Here is a 14357-nt window from a genome sequence, read left to right on the forward strand (position 1 = left end):
ACGGTGCTGCAGATGCCTACGGCCATACTAGTCTGAAAACGCCCGATCTCGTCTGATCTCGGAAGCTAAGCAGACTCAGGCCTGGTTAGTACTTGGATGGGAGACCGCCTGGGAATACCAGGTGCAGTAGGCTTTTGCGGCCAGCAGTGACTGCTCACGCCAAGCACTCTCCACACCAGAGGCAGGCCAACCTTTTGCTGCTCTCTGCGTCCTCGCCATTCCTCCCAACACTTGCCTGCGGGCTCAACTCAGGCAGGCGGCTTGGTCGGGCCATTCAGCTGCTGCAGCTTTGCCGGGCCTTTGCAACGCAGCACGGTTGTGTGCCTTGGCGTGCTGCACTTTGATGGGCACGCCAGCTGGCCCGTGTGGCCGCAAGCCAGTGTGTCGGCAGGACGTTCTCTCTCCTAGCCTGAAGGCGCCGCATGAATGCAAGTTGTGGCATTGGGGCTGGTGTGGAAAGCGAAGGAAGAGAGAGCTGGCTTGCATTGCCTGCCTGACCCTTGTGCTGGCTGTGCTGAGAGAAGTGCGCAGCGTTGCAATGTGGAAAGGCAGCAGCGTGCAGGCGGCAGGATGCCTACGGCCATACTAGTCTGAAAACGCCCGATCTCGTCTGATCTCGGAAGCTAAGCAGACTCAGGCCTGGTTAGTGCTTGGATGGGAGACCGCCTGGGAATACCAGGTGCAGTAGGCTTTTGCGGCCAGCAGTGACTGCTCACGCCAAGCACTCTCCACACCAGAGGCAGGCCAACCTTTTGCTGCTCTCTGCGTCCTCGCCATTCCTCCCAACACTTGCCTGCGGGCTCAACTCAGGCAGGCGGCTTGGTCGGGCCATTCAGCTGCTGCAGCTTTGCCGGGCCTTTGCAACGCAGCACGGTTGTGTGCCTTGGCGTGCTGCACTTTGATGGGCACGCCAGCTGGCCCGTGTGGCCGCAAGCCAGTGTGTCGGCAGGACGTTCTCTCTCCTAGCCTGAAGGCGCCGCATGAATGCAAGTTGTGGCATTGGGGCTGGTGTGGAAAGCGAAGGAAGAGAGAGCTGGCTTGCATTGCCTGCCTGACCCTTGTGCTGGCTGTGCTGAGAGAAGTGCGCAGCGTTGCAATGTGGAAAGGCAGCAGCGTGCAGGCGGCAGGCTGGTGTGAGGTAGGCGGGGCTTGCAGTTTTCCTTGAGGAGGTGGAGAAGAAAAAAGAGAGCTCGGTGGGGATGGCATGAAGGGGAGCGTGTATCAGGCATATAGGCTAGAATTAGCAGGAGAAGGAGAGAAAGAGGAGGAGAAGTAGAAGTAGAAGTAGAAAAAGAGAGAGAAAAAATTGAAAACAACCGGAAAGAAGAAGTGGCGAGGGTGCTAGGGTGGCCAACTTGAATAGGCGAGAAGACGGTGCTGCAGATGCCTGCGGCCATACTAGTCTGAAAACGCCCGATCTCGTCTGATCTCGGAAGCTAAGCAGACTCAGGCCTGGTTAGTACTTGGATGGGAGACCGCCTGGGAATACCAGGTGCAGTAGGCTTTTGCGGCCAGCAGAGACTGCTCACGCCAAGCACTCTCCACACCAGAGGCAGGCCAACCTTTTGCTGCTCTCTGCGTCCTCGCCATTCCTCCCAACACTTGCCTGCGGGCTCAACTCAGGCAGGCGGCTTGGTCGGGCCATTCAGCTGCTGCAGCTTTGCCGGGCCTTTGCAACGCAGCACGGTTGGGTGCCTTGGCGTGCTGCACTTTGATGGGCCCGCCAGCTGGCCCGTGTGGCCGCAAGCCAGTGTGTCGGCAGGACGTTCTCCTAGCCTGAAGGCGCCGCATGAATGCAAGTTGTGGCATTGGGGCTGGTGTGGAAAGCGAAGGAAGAGAGAGCTGGCTTGCATTGCCTGCCTGACCCTTGTGCTGGCTGTGCTGAGAGAAGTGCGCAGCGTTGCAATGTGGAAAGGCAGCAGCGTGCAGGCGGCAGGCTGGTGTGAGGTGGGCGGGGCTTGCAGTTTTCCTTGGGGAGGTGGAGAAGAAAAAAGAGAGCTAGGTGGGGACGGCATGAAGGGGAGCGAGTATCAGGCATATAGGCTAGAATTAGCAGGAGAAGGAGAGAAAGAGGAGGAGAAGTAGAAGTAGAAGTAGAAAAAGAGAGAGAAAAAATTGAAAACAACCGGAAAGAAGAAGTGGCGAGGGTGCTAGGGTGGCCAGCTTGAATAGGCGAGAAGACGGTGCTGCAGATGCCTACGGCCATACTAGTCTGAAAACGCCCGATCTCGTCTGATCTCGGAAGCTAAGCAGACTCAGGCCTGGTTAGTACTTGGATGGGAGACCGCCTGGGAATACCAGGTGCAGTAGGCTTTTGCGGCCAGCAGTGACTGCTCACGCCAAGCACTCTCCACACCAGAGGCAGGCCAACCTTTTGCTGCTCTCTGCGTCCTCGCCATTCCTCCCAACACTTGCCTGCGGGCTCAACTCAGGCAGGCGGCTTGGTCGGGCCATTCAGCTGCTGCAGCTTTGCCGGGCCTTTGCAACGCAGCACGGTTGTGTGCCTTGGCGTGCTGCACTTTGATGGGCACGCCAGCTGGCCCGTGTGGCCGCAAGCCAGTGTGTCGGCAGGACGTTCTCTCTCCTAGCCTGAAGGCGCCGCATGAATGCAAGTTGTGGCATTGGGGCTGGTGTGGAAAGCGAAGGAAGAGAGAGCTGGCTTGCATTGCCTGCCTGACCCTTGTGCTGGCTGTGCTGAGAGAAGTGCGCAGCGTTGCAATGTGGAAAGGCAGCAGCGTGCAGGCGGCAGGCTGGTGTGAGGTAGGCGGGGCTTGCAGTTTTCCTTGAGGAGGTGGAGAAGAAAAAAGAGAGCTCGGTGGGGGTGGCATGAAGGGGAGCGAGTATCAGGCATATAGGCTAGAATTAGCAGGAGAAGGAGAGAAAGAGGAGGAGAAGTAGAAGTAGAAGTAGAAAAAGAGAGAGAAAAAATTGAAAACAACCGGAAAGAAGAAGTGGCGAGGGTGCTAGGGTGGCCAGCTTGAATAGGCGAGAAGACGGTGCTGCAGATGCCTACGGCCATACTAGTCTGAAAACGCCCGATCTCGTCTGATCTCGGAAGCTAAGCAGACTCAGGCCTGGTTAGTACTTGGATGGGAGACCGCCTGGGAATACCAGGTGCAGTAGGCTTTTGCGGCCAGCAGTGACTGCTCACGCCAAGCACTCTCCACACCAGAGGCAGGCCAACCTTTTGCTGCTCTCTGCGTCCTCGCCATTCCTCCCAACACTTGCCTGCGGGCTCAACTCAGGCAGGCGGCTTGGTCGGGCCATTCAGCTGCTGCAGCTTTGCCGGGCCTTTGCAACGCAGCACGGTTGGGTGCCTTGGCGTGCTGCACTTTGATGGGCCCGCCAGCTGGCCCGTGTGGCCGCAAGCCAGTGTGTCGGCAGGACGTTCTCCTAGCCTGAAGGCGCCGCATGAATGCAAGTTGTGGCATTGGGGCTGGTGTGGAAAGCGAAGGAAGAGAGAGCTGGCTTGCATTGCCTGCCTGACCCTTGTGCTGGCTGTGCTGAGAGAAGTGCGCAGCGTTGCAATGTGGAAAGGCAGCAGCGTGCAGGCGGCAGGCTGGTGTGAGGTGGGCGGGGCTTGCAGTTTTCCTTGGGGAGGTGGAGAAGAAAAAAGAGAGCTAGGTGGGGACGGCATGAAGGGGAGCGAGTATCAGGCATATAGGCTAGAATTAGCAGGAGAAGGAGAGAAAGAGGAGGAGAAGTAGAAGTAGAAGTAGAAAAAGAGAGAGAAAAAATTGAAAACAACCGGAAAGAAGAAGTGGCGAGGGTGCTAGGGTGGCCAGCTTGAATAGGCGAGAAGACGGTGCTGCAGATGCCTACGGCCATACTAGTCTGAAAACGCCCGATCTCGTCTGATCTCGGAAGCTAAGCAGACTCAGGCCTGGTTAGTACTTGGATGGGAGACCGCCTGGGAATACCAGGTGCAGTAGGCTTTTGCGGCCAGCAGAGACTGCTCACGCCAAGCACTCTCCACACCAGAGGCAGGCCAACCTTTTGCTGCTCTCTGCGTCCTCGCCATTCCTCCCAACACTTGCCTGCGGGCTCAACTCAGGCAGGCGGCTTGGTCGGGCCATTCAGCTGCTGCAGCTTTGCCGGGCCTTTGCAACGCAGCACGGTTGTGTGCCTTGGCGTGCTGCACTTTGATGGGCACGCCAGCTGGCCCGTGTGGCCGCAAGCCAGTGTGTCGGCAGGACGTTCTCTCTCCTAGCCTGAAGGCGCCGCATGAATGCAAGTTGTGGCATTGGGGCTGGTGTGGAAAGCGAAGGAAGAGAGAGCTGGCTTGCATTGCCTGCCTGACCCTTGTGCTGGCTGTGCTGAGAGAAGTGCGCAGCGTTGCAATGTGGAAAGGCAGCAGCGTGCAGGCGGCAGGCTGGTGTGAGGTGGGCGGGGCTTGCAGTTTTCCTTGGGGAGGTGGAGAAGAAAAAAGAGAGCTAGGTGGGGACGGCATGAAGGGGAGCGAGTATCAGGCATATAGGCTAGAATTAGCAGGAGAAGGAGAGAAAGAGGAGGAGAAGTAGAAGTAGAAGTAGAAAAAGAGAGAGAAAAAATTGAAAACAACCGGAAAGAAGAAGTGGCGAGGGTGCTAGGGTGGCCAGCTTGAATAGGCGAGAAGACGGTGCTGCAGATGCCTACGGCCATACTAGTCTGAAAACGCCCGATCTCGTCTGATCTCGGAAGCTAAGCAGACTCAGGCCTGGTTAGTACTTGGATGGGAGACCGCCTGGGAATACCAGGTGCAGTAGGCTTTTGCGGCCAGCAGTGACTGCTCACGCCAAGCACTCTCCACACCAGAGGCAGGCCAACCTTTTGCTGCTCTCTGCGTCCTCGCCATTCCTCCCAACACTTGCCTGCGGGCTCAACTCAGGCAGGCGGCTTGGTCGGGCCATTCAGCTGCTGCAGCTTTGCCGGGCCTTTGCAACGCAGCACGGTTGTGTGCCTTGGCGTGCTGCACTTTGATGGGCACGCCAGCTGGCCCGTGTGGCCGCAAGCCAGTGTGTCGGCAGGACGTTCTCTCTCCTAGCCTGAAGGCGCCGCATGAATGCAAGTTGTGGCATTGGGGCTGGTGTGGAAAGCGAAGGAAGAGAGAGCTGGCTTGCATTGCCTGCCTGACCCTTGTGCTGGCTGTGCTGAGAGAAGTGCGCAGCGTTGCAATGTGGAAAGGCAGCAGCGTGCAGGCGGCAGGCTGGTGTGAGGTAGGCGGGGCTTGCAGTTTTCCTTGAGGAGGTGGAGAAGAAAAAAGAGAGCTCGGTGGGGGTGGCATGAAGGGGAGCGAGTATCAGGCATATAGGCTAGAATTAGCAGGAGAAGGAGAGAAAGAGGAGGAGAAGTAGAAGTAGAAGTAGAAAAAGAGAGAGAAAAAATTGAAAACAACCGGAAAGAAGAAGTGGCGAGGGTGCTAGGGTGGCCAGCTTGAATAGGCGAGAAGACGGTGCTGCAGATGCCTACGGCCATACTAGTCTGAAAACGCCCGATCTCGTCTGATCTCGGAAGCTAAGCAGACTCAGGCCTGGTTAGTACTTGGATGGGAGACCGCCTGGGAATACCAGGTGCAGTAGGCTTTTGCGGCCAGCAGTGACTGCTCACGCCAAGCACTCTCCACACCAGAGGCAGGCCAACCTTTTGCTGCTCTCTGCGTCCTCGCCATTCCTCCCAACACTTGCCTGCGGGCTCAACTCAGGCAGGCGGCTTGGTCGGGCCATTCAGCTGCTGCAGCTTTGCCGGGCCTTTGCAACGCAGCACGGTTGGGTGCCTTGGCGTGCTGCACTTTGATGGGCCCGCCAGCTGGCCCGTGTGGCCGCAAGCCAGTGTGTCGGCAGGACGTTCTCCTAGCCTGAAGGCGCCGCATGAATGCAAGTTGTGGCATTGGGGCTGGTGTGGAAAGCGAAGGAAGAGAGAGCTGGCTTGCATTGCCTGCCTGACCCTTGTGCTGGCTGTGCTGAGAGAAGTGCGCAGCGTTGCAATGTGGAAAGGCAGCAGCGTGCAGGCGGCAGGCTGGTGTGAGGTGGGCGGGGCTTGCAGTTTTCCTTGGGGAGGTGGAGAAGAAAAAAGAGAGCTCGGTGGGGATGGCATGAAGGGGAGCGAGTATCAGGCATATAGGCTAGAATTAGCAGGAGAAGGAGAGAAAGAGGAGGAGAAGTAGAAGTAGAAGTAGAAAAAGAGAGAGAAAAAATTGAAAACAACCGGAAAGAAGAAGTGGCGAGGGTGCTAGGGTGGCCAGCTTGAATAGGCGAGAAGACGGTGCTGCAGATGCCTACGGCCATACTAGTCTGAAAACGCCCGATCTCGTCTGATCTCGGAAGCTAAGCAGACTCAGGCCTGGTTAGTACTTGGATGGGAGACCGCCTGGGAATACCAGGTGCAGTAGGCTTTTGCGGCCAGCAGTGACTGCTCACGCCAAGCACTCTCCACACCAGAGGCAGGCCAACCTTTTGCTGCTCTCTGCGTCCTCGCCATTCCTCCCAACACTTGCCTGCGGGCTCAACTCAGGCAGGCGGCTTGGTCGGGCCATTCAGCTGCTGCAGCTTTGCCGGGCCTTTGCAACGCAGCACGGTTGTGTGCCTTGGCGTGCTGCACTTTGATGGGCACGCCAGCTGGCCCGTGTGGCCGCAAGCCAGTGTGTCGGCAGGACGTTCTCTCTCCTAGCCTGAAGGCGCCGCATGAATGCAAGTTGTGGCATTGGGGCTGGTGTGGAAAGCAAAGGAAGAGAGAGCTGGCTTGCATTGCCTGCCTGACCCTTGTGCTGGCTGTGCTGAGAGAAGTGCGCAGCGTTGCAATGTGGAAAGGCAGCAGCGTGCAGGCGGCAGGCTGGTGTGAGGTGGGCGGGGCTTGCAGTTTTCCTTGGGGAGGTGGAGAAGAAAAAAGAGAGCTAGGTGGGGACGGCATGAAGGGGAGCGAGTATCAGGCATATAGGCTAGAATTAGCAGGAGAAGGAGAGAAAGAGGAGGAGAGTTGAAGTAGAAGTAGAAAAAGAGAGAGAAAAAATTGAAAACAACCGGAAAGAAGAAGTGGCGAGGGTGCTAGGGTGGCCAGCTTGAATAGGCGAGAAGACGGTGCTGCAGATGCCTACGGCCATACTAGTCTGAAAACGCCCGATCTCGTCTGATCTCGGAAGCTAAGCAGACTCAGGCCTGGTTAGTACTTGGATGGGAGACCGCCTGGGAATACCAGGTGCAGTAGGCTTTTGCGGCCAGCAGTGACTGCTCACGCCAAGCACTCTCCACACCAGAGGCAGGCCAACCTTTTGCTGCTCTCTGCGTCCTCGCCATTCCTCCCAACACTTGCCTGCGGGCTCAACTCAGGCAGGCGGCTTGGTCGGGCCATTCAGCTGCTGCAGCTTTGCCGGGCCTTTGCAACGCAGCACGGTTGTGTGCCTTGGCGTGCTGCACTTTGATGGGCACGCCAGCTGGCTCGTGTGGCCGCAAGCCAGTGTGTCGGCAGGACGTTCTCTCTCCTAGCCTGAAGGCGCCGCATGAATGCAAGTTGTGGCATTGGGGCTGGTGTGGAAAGCGAAGGAAGAGAGAGCTGGCTTGCATTGCCTGCCTGACCCTTGTGCTGGCTGTGCTGAGAGAAGTGCGCAGCGTTGCAATGTGGAAAGGCAGCAGCGTGCAGGCGGCAGGCTGGTGTGAGGTAGGCGGGGCTTGCAGTTTTCCTTGAGGAGGTGGAGAAGAAAAAAGAGAGCTCGGTGGGGATGGCATGAAGGGGAGCGAGTATCAGGCATATAGGCTAGAATTAGCAGGAGAAGGAGAGAAAGAGGAGGAGAGTTGAAGTAGAAGTAGAAAAAGAGAGAGAAAAAATTGAAAACAACCGGAAAGAAGAAGTGGCGAGGGTGCTAGGGTGGCCAGCTTGAATAGGCGAGAAGACGGTGCTGCAGATGCCTACGGCCATACTAGTCTGAAAACGCCCGATCTCGTCTGATCTCGGAAGCTAAGCAGACTCAGGCCTGGTTAGTACTTGGATGGGAGACCGCCTGGGAATACCAGGTGCAGTAGGCTTTTGCGGCCAGCAGTGACTGCTCACGCCAAGCACTCTCCACACCAGAGGCAGGCCAACCTTTTGCTGCTCTCTGCGTCCTCGCCATTCCTCCCAACACTTGCCTGCGGGCTCAACTCAGGCAGGCGGCTTGGTCGGGCCATTCAGCTGCTGCAGCTTTGCCGGGCCTTTGCAACGCAGCACGGTTGTGTGCCTTGGCGTGCTGCACTTTGATGGGCACGCCAGCTGGCTCGTGTGGCCGCAAGCCAGTGTGTCGGCAGGACGTTCTCTCTCCTAGCCTGAAGGCGCCGCATGAATGCAAGTTGTGGCATTGGGGCTGGTGTGGAAAGCGAAGGAAGAGAGAGCTGGCTTGCATTGCCTGCCTGACCCTTGTGCTGGCTGTGCTGAGAGAAGTGCGCAGCGTTGCAATGTGGAAAGGCAGCAGCGTGCAGGCGGCAGGCTGGTGTGAGGTAGGCGGGGCTTGCAGTTTTCCTTGAGGAGGTGGAGAAGAAAAAAGAGAGCTCGGTGGGGATGGCATGAAGGGGAGCGAGTATCAGGCATATAGGCTAGAATTAGCAGGAGAAGGAGAGAAAGAGGAGGAGAAGTAGAAGTAGAAGTAGAAAAAGAGAGAGAAAAAATTGAAAACAACCGGAAAGAAGAAGTGGCGAGGGTGCTAGGGTGGCCAACTTGAATAGGCGAGAAGACGGTGCTGCAGATGCCTACGGCCATACTAGTCTGAAAATGCCCGATCTCGTCTGATCTCGGAAGCTAAGCAGACTCAGGCCTGGTTAGTACTTGGATGGGAGACCGCCTGGGAATACCAGGTGCAGTAGGCTTTTGCGGCCAGCAGAGACTGCTCACGCCAAGCACCCTCCACACCAGAGGCAGGCCAACCTTTTGCTGCTCTCTGCGTCCTCGCCATTCCTCCCAACACTTGCCTGCGGGCTCAACTCAGGCAGGCGGCTTGGTCGGGCCATTCAGCTGCTGCAGCTTTGCCGGGCCTTTGCAACGCAGCACGGTTGGGTGCCTTGGCGTGCTGCACTTTGATGGGCCCGCCAGCTGGCCCGTGTGGCCGCAAGCCAGTGTGTCGGCAGGACGTTCTCCTAGCCTGAAGGCGCCGCATGAATGCAAGTTGTGGCATTGGGGCTGGTGTGGAAAGCGAAGGAAGAGAGAGCTGGCTTGCATTGCCTGCCTGACCCTTGTGCTGGCTGTGCTGAGAGAAGTGCGCAGCGTTGCAATGTGGAAAGGCAGCAGCGTGCAGGCGGCAGGCTGGTGTGAGGTAGGCGGGGCTTGCAGTTTTCCTTGAGGAGGTGGAGAAGAAAAAAGAGAGCTCGGTGGGGATGGCATGAAGGGGAGCGAGTATCAGGCATATAGGCTAGAATTAGCAGGAGAAGGAGAGAAAGAGGAGGAGAAGTAGAAGTAGAAGTAGAAAAAGAGAGAGAAAAAATTGAAAACAACCGGAAAGAAGAAGTGGCGAGGGTGCTAGGGTGGCCAGCTTGAATAGGCGAGAAGACGGTGCTGCAGATGCCTACGGCCATACTAGTCTGAAAACGCCCGATCTCGTCTGATCTCGGAAGCTAAGCAGACTCAGGCCTGGTTAGTACTTGGATGGGAGACCGCCTGGGAATACCAGGTGCAGTAGGCTTTTGCGGCCAGCAGAGACTGCTCACGCCAAGCACTCTCCACTCCAGAGGCAGGCCAACCTTTTGCTGCTCTCTGCGTCCTCGCCATTCCTCCCAACACTTGCCTGCGGGCTCAACTCAGGCAGGCGGCTTGGTCGGGCCATTCAGCTGCTGCAGCTTTGCCGGGCCTTTGCAACGCAGCACGGTTGTGTGCCTTGGCGTGCTGCACTTTGATGGGCCCGCCAGCTGGCCAGTGTGGCCGCAAGCCAGTGTGTCGGCAGGACGTTCTCCTAGCCTGAAGGCGCCGCATGAATGCAAGTTGTGGCATTGGGGCTGGTGTGGAAAGCGAAGGAAGAGAGAGCTGGCTTGCATTGCCTGCCTGACCCTTGTGCTGGCTGTGCTGAGAGAAGTGCGCAGCGTTGCAATGTGGAAAGGCAGCAGCGTGCAGGCGGCAGGCTGGTGTGAGGTGGGCGGGGCTTGCAGTTTTCCTTGGGGAGGTGGAGAAGAAAAAAGAGAGCTAGGTGGGGACGGCATGAAGGGGAGCGAGTATCAGGCATATAGGCTAGAATTAGCAGGAGAAGGAGAGAAAGAGGAGGAGAAGTAGAAGTAGAAGTAGAAAAAGAGAGAGAAAAAATTGAAAACAACCGGAAAGAAGAAGTGGCGAGGGTGCTAGGGTGGCCAGCTTGAATAGGCGAGAAGACGGTGCTGCAGATGCCTACGGCCATACTAGTCTGAAAACGCCCGATCTCGTCTGATCTCGGAAGCTAAGCAGACTCAGGCCTGGTTAGTACTTGGATGGGAGACCGCCTGGGAATACCAGGTGCAGTAGGCTTTTGCGGCCAGCAGTGACTGCTCACGCCAAGCACTCTCCACACCAGAGGCAGGCCAACCTTTTGCTGCTCTCTGCGTCCTCGCCATTCCTCCCAACACTTGCCTGCGGGCTCAACTCAGGCAGGCGGCTTGGTCGGGCCATTCAGCTGCTGCAGCTTTGCCGGGCCTTTGCAACGCAGCACGGTTGTGTGCCTTGGCGTGCTGCACTTTGATGGGCACGCCAGCTGGCCCGTGTGGCCGCAAGCCAGTGTGTCGGCAGGACGTTCTCTCTCCTAGCCTGAAGGCGCCGCATGAATGCAAGTTGTGGCATTGGGGCTGGTGTGGAAAGCGAAGGAAGAGAGAGCTGGCTTGCATTGCCTGCCTGACCCTTGTGCTGGCTGTGCTGAGAGAAGTGCGCAGCGTTGCAATGTGGAAAGGCAGCAGCGTGCAGGCGGCAGGCTGGTGTGAGGTAGGCGGGGCTTGCAGTTTTCCTTGAGGAGGTGGAGAAGAAAAAAGAGAGCTCGGTGGGGATGGCATGAAGGGGAGCGAGTATCAGGCATATAGGCTAGAATTAGCAGGAGAAGGAGAGAAAGAGGAGGAGAAGTAGAAGTAGAAGTAGAAAAAGAGAGAGAAAAAATTGAAAACAACCGGAAAGAAGAAGTGGCGAGGGTGCTAGGGTGGCCAACTTGAATAGGCGAGAAGACGGTGCTGCAGATGCCTACGGCCATACTAGTCTGAAAATACCCGATCTCGTCTGATCTCGGAAGCTAAGCAGACTCAGGCCTGGTTAGTACTTGGATGGGAGACCGCCTGGGAATACCAGGTGCAGTAGGCTTTTGCGGCCAGCAGAGACTGCTCACGCCAAGCACCCTCCACACCAGAGGCAGGCCAACCTTTTGCTGCTCTCTGCGTCCTCGCCATTCCTCCCAACACTTGCCTGCGGGCTCAACTCAGGCAGGCGGCTTGGTCGGGCCATTCAGCTGCTGCAGCTTTGCCGGGCCTTTGCAACGCAGCACGGTTGGGTGCCTTGGCGTGCTGCACTTTGATGGGCCCGCCAGCTGGCCCGTGTGGCCGCAAGCCAGTGTGTCGGCAGGACGTTCTCCTAGCCTGAAGGCGCCGCATGAATGCAAGTTGTGGCATTGGGGCTGGTGTGGAAAGCGAAGGAAGAGAGAGCTGGCTTGCATTGCCTGCCTGACCCTTGTGCTGGCTGTGCTGAGAGAAGTGCGCAGCGTTGCAATGTGGAAAGGCAGCAGCGTGCAGGCGGCAGGCTGGTGTGAGGTAGGCGGGGCTTGCAGTTTTCCTTGAGGAGGTGGAGAAGAAAAAAGAGAGCTCGGTGGGGATGGCATGAAGGGGAGCGAGTATCAGGCATATAGGCTAGAATTAGCAGGAGAAGGAGAGAAAGAGGAGGAGAAGTAGAAGTAGAAGTAGAAAAAGAGAGAGAAAAAATTGAAAACAACCGGAAAGAAGAAGTGGCGAGGGTGCTAGGGTGGCCAGCTTGAATAGGCGAGAAGACGGTGCTGCAGATGCCTACGGCCATACTAGTCTGAAAACGCCCGATCTCGTCTGATCTCGGAAGCTAAGCAGACTCAGGCCTGGTTAGTACTTGGATGGGAGACCGCCTGGGAATACCAGGTGCAGTAGGCTTTTGCGGCCAGCAGAGACTGCTCACGCCAAGCACTCTCCACTCCAGAGGCAGGCCAACCTTTTGCTGCTCTCTGCGTCCTCGCCATTCCTCCCAACACTTGCCTGCGGGCTCAACTCAGGCAGGCGGCTTGGTCGGGCCATTCAGCTGCTGCAGCTTTGCCGGGCCTTTGCAACGCAGCACGGTTGTGTGCCTTGGCGTGCTGCACTTTGATGGGCCCGCCAGCTGGCCAGTGTGGCCGCAAGCCAGTGTGTCGGCAGGACGTTCTCCTAGCCTGAAGGCGCCGCATGAATGCAAGTTGTGGCATTGGGGCTGGTGTGGAAAGCGAAGGAAGAGAGAGCTGGCTTGCATTGCCTGCCTGACCCTTGTGCTGGCTGTGCTGAGAGAAGTGCGCAGCGTTGCAATGTGGAAAGGCAGCAGCGTGCAGGCGGCAGGCTGGTGTGAGGTGGGCGGGGCTTGCAGTTTTCCTTGGGGAGGTGGAGAAGAAAAAAGAGAGCTAGGTGGGGACGGCATGAAGGGGAGCGAGTATCAGGCATATAGGCTAGAATTAGCAGGAGAAGGAGAGAAAGAGGAGGAGAAGTAGAAGTAGAAGTAGAAAAAGAGAGAGAAAAAATTGAAAACAACCGGAAAGAAGAAGTGGCGAGGGTGCTAGGGTGGCCAGCTTGAATAGGCGAGAAGACGGTGCTGCAGATGCCTACGGCCATACTAGTCTGAAAACGCCCGATCTCGTCTGATCTCGGAAGCTAAGCAGACTCAGGCCTGGTTAGTACTTGGATGGGAGACCGCCTGGGAATACCAGGTGCAGTAGGCTTTTGCGGCCAGCAGTGACTGCTCACGCCAAGCACTCTCCACACCAGAGGCAGGCCAACCTTTTGCTGCTCTCTGCGTCCTCGCCATTCCTCCCAACACTTGCCTGCGGGCTCAACTCAGGCAGGCGGCTTGGTCGGGCCATTCAGCTGCTGCAGCTTTGCCGGGCCTTTGCAACGCAGCACGGTTGTGTGCCTTGGCGTGCTGCACTTTGATGGGCACGCCAGCTGGCCCGTGTGGCCGCAAGCCAGTGTGTCGGCAGGACGTTCTCTCTCCTAGCCTGAAGGCGCCGCATGAATGCAAGTTGTGGCATTGGGGCTGGTGTGGAAAGCGAAGGAAGAGAGAGCTGGCTTGCATTGCCTGCCTGACCCTTGTGCTGGCTGTGCTGAGAGAAGTGCGCAGCGTTGCAATGTGGAAAGGCAGCAGCGTGCAGGCGGCAGGCTGGTGTGAGGTAGGCGGGGCTTGCAGTTTTCCTTGAGGAGGTGGAGAAGAAAAAAGAGAGCTCGGTGGGGATGGCATGAAGGGGAGCGAGTATCAGGCATATAGGCTAGAATTAGCAGGAGAAGGAGAGAAAGAGGAGGAGAAGTAGAAGTAGAAGTAGAAAAAGAGAGAGAAAAAATTGAAAACAACCGGAAAGAAGAAGTGGCGAGGGTGCTAGGGTGGCCAGCTTGAATAGGCGAGAAGACGGTGCTGCAGATGCCTACGGCCATACTAGTCTGAAAACGCCCGATCTCGTCTGATCTCGGAAGCTAAGCAGACTCAGGCCTGGTTAGTACTTGGATGGGAGACCGCCTGGGAATACCAGGTGCAGTAGGCTTTTGCGGCCAGCAGTGACTGCTCACGCCAAGCACTCTCCACACCAGAGGCAGGCCAACCTTTTGCTGCTCTCTGCGTCCTCGCCATTCCTCCCAACACTTGCCTGCGGGCTCAACTCAGGCAGGCGGCTTGGTCGGGCCATTCAGCTGCTGCAGCTTTGCCGGGCCTTTGCAACGCAGCACGGTTGTGTGCCTTGGCGTGCTGCACTTTGATGGGCCCGCCAGCTGGCCCGTGTGGCCGCAAGCCAGTGTGTCGGCAGGACGTTCTCTCTCCTAGCCTGAAGGCGCCGCATGAATGCAAGTTGTGGCATTGGGGCTGGTGTGGAAAGCGAAGGAAGAGAGAGCTGGCTTGCATTGCCTGCCTGACCCTTGTGCTGGCTGTGCTGAGAGAAGTGCGCAGCGTTGCAATGTGGAAAGGCGGCAGCGTGCAGGCGGCAGGCTGGTGTGAGGTGGGCGGGGCTTGCAGTTTTCCTTGGGGAGGTGGAGAAGAAAAAAGAGAGCTAGGTGGGGACGGCATGAAGGGGAGCGAGTATCAGGCATATAGGCTAGAATTAGCAGGAGAAGGAGAGAAAGAGGAGGAGAAGTAGAAGTAAAAGTAGAAAAAGAGAGAGAAAAAATTGAAAACAACCGGAAAGAAGAAGTGGCGAGGGTGCTAGGGTGGCCAGCTTGAATAGGCGAGAAGACGGTGCT

The 14357-nt window shown here is 57.3% G+C and overlaps 18 non-coding genes across 18 annotated transcripts; all 18 read left to right on the forward strand.

Moving 5' to 3' along the window:
- Positions 1 to 14: 14 nt before the first annotated feature.
- Positions 15 to 133, forward strand: LOC140413660 (5S ribosomal RNA). Its single transcript, XR_011942820.1, has one exon. It is a non-coding gene; the product is annotated as a 5S ribosomal RNA (ribosomal RNA).
- A 439-nt stretch (positions 134 to 572) lies between these two features.
- LOC140414335 (5S ribosomal RNA) lies at positions 573 to 691 on the forward strand. The gene has a single exon (XR_011943473.1). It is a non-coding gene; the product is annotated as a 5S ribosomal RNA (ribosomal RNA).
- Positions 692 to 1385: 694 nt separating this feature from the next.
- Positions 1386 to 1504, forward strand: LOC140413362 (5S ribosomal RNA). Its single transcript, XR_011942533.1, has one exon. It is a non-coding gene; the product is annotated as a 5S ribosomal RNA (ribosomal RNA).
- Positions 1505 to 2194: 690 nt separating this feature from the next.
- On the forward strand, positions 2195 to 2313 carry LOC140413671 (5S ribosomal RNA). The gene has a single exon (XR_011942831.1). It is a non-coding gene; the product is annotated as a 5S ribosomal RNA (ribosomal RNA).
- A 694-nt stretch (positions 2314 to 3007) lies between these two features.
- On the forward strand, positions 3008 to 3126 carry LOC140413683 (5S ribosomal RNA). The gene has a single exon (XR_011942842.1). It is a non-coding gene; the product is annotated as a 5S ribosomal RNA (ribosomal RNA).
- Positions 3127 to 3816: 690 nt separating this feature from the next.
- Positions 3817 to 3935, forward strand: LOC140413695 (5S ribosomal RNA). Its single transcript, XR_011942853.1, has one exon. It is a non-coding gene; the product is annotated as a 5S ribosomal RNA (ribosomal RNA).
- Positions 3936 to 4629: 694 nt separating this feature from the next.
- On the forward strand, positions 4630 to 4748 carry LOC140413708 (5S ribosomal RNA). Its single transcript, XR_011942865.1, has one exon. It is a non-coding gene; the product is annotated as a 5S ribosomal RNA (ribosomal RNA).
- A 694-nt stretch (positions 4749 to 5442) lies between these two features.
- Positions 5443 to 5561, forward strand: LOC140413720 (5S ribosomal RNA). The gene has a single exon (XR_011942876.1). It is a non-coding gene; the product is annotated as a 5S ribosomal RNA (ribosomal RNA).
- A 690-nt stretch (positions 5562 to 6251) lies between these two features.
- On the forward strand, positions 6252 to 6370 carry LOC140413731 (5S ribosomal RNA). Its single transcript, XR_011942887.1, has one exon. It is a non-coding gene; the product is annotated as a 5S ribosomal RNA (ribosomal RNA).
- A 693-nt stretch (positions 6371 to 7063) lies between these two features.
- Positions 7064 to 7182, forward strand: LOC140413742 (5S ribosomal RNA). Its single transcript, XR_011942898.1, has one exon. It is a non-coding gene; the product is annotated as a 5S ribosomal RNA (ribosomal RNA).
- A 693-nt stretch (positions 7183 to 7875) lies between these two features.
- Positions 7876 to 7994, forward strand: LOC140413753 (5S ribosomal RNA). The gene has a single exon (XR_011942909.1). It is a non-coding gene; the product is annotated as a 5S ribosomal RNA (ribosomal RNA).
- A 694-nt stretch (positions 7995 to 8688) lies between these two features.
- On the forward strand, positions 8689 to 8807 carry LOC140413402 (5S ribosomal RNA). Its single transcript, XR_011942571.1, has one exon. It is a non-coding gene; the product is annotated as a 5S ribosomal RNA (ribosomal RNA).
- A 690-nt stretch (positions 8808 to 9497) lies between these two features.
- On the forward strand, positions 9498 to 9616 carry LOC140413764 (5S ribosomal RNA). Its single transcript, XR_011942920.1, has one exon. It is a non-coding gene; the product is annotated as a 5S ribosomal RNA (ribosomal RNA).
- A 690-nt stretch (positions 9617 to 10306) lies between these two features.
- LOC140413775 (5S ribosomal RNA) lies at positions 10307 to 10425 on the forward strand. Its single transcript, XR_011942931.1, has one exon. It is a non-coding gene; the product is annotated as a 5S ribosomal RNA (ribosomal RNA).
- A 694-nt stretch (positions 10426 to 11119) lies between these two features.
- On the forward strand, positions 11120 to 11238 carry LOC140413223 (5S ribosomal RNA). The gene has a single exon (XR_011942399.1). It is a non-coding gene; the product is annotated as a 5S ribosomal RNA (ribosomal RNA).
- A 690-nt stretch (positions 11239 to 11928) lies between these two features.
- On the forward strand, positions 11929 to 12047 carry LOC140413786 (5S ribosomal RNA). The gene has a single exon (XR_011942942.1). It is a non-coding gene; the product is annotated as a 5S ribosomal RNA (ribosomal RNA).
- Positions 12048 to 12737: 690 nt separating this feature from the next.
- LOC140413797 (5S ribosomal RNA) lies at positions 12738 to 12856 on the forward strand. Its single transcript, XR_011942953.1, has one exon. It is a non-coding gene; the product is annotated as a 5S ribosomal RNA (ribosomal RNA).
- A 694-nt stretch (positions 12857 to 13550) lies between these two features.
- On the forward strand, positions 13551 to 13669 carry LOC140413809 (5S ribosomal RNA). Its single transcript, XR_011942964.1, has one exon. It is a non-coding gene; the product is annotated as a 5S ribosomal RNA (ribosomal RNA).
- Positions 13670 to 14357: the final 688 nt, after the last annotated feature.

Source organism: Scyliorhinus torazame, chromosome 4 (genome assembly GCF_047496885.1).
Source record: "Scyliorhinus torazame isolate Kashiwa2021f chromosome 4, sScyTor2.1, whole genome shotgun sequence".
In the NCBI taxonomy this organism is placed as follows: domain Eukaryota; kingdom Metazoa; phylum Chordata; class Chondrichthyes; order Carcharhiniformes; family Scyliorhinidae; genus Scyliorhinus; species Scyliorhinus torazame.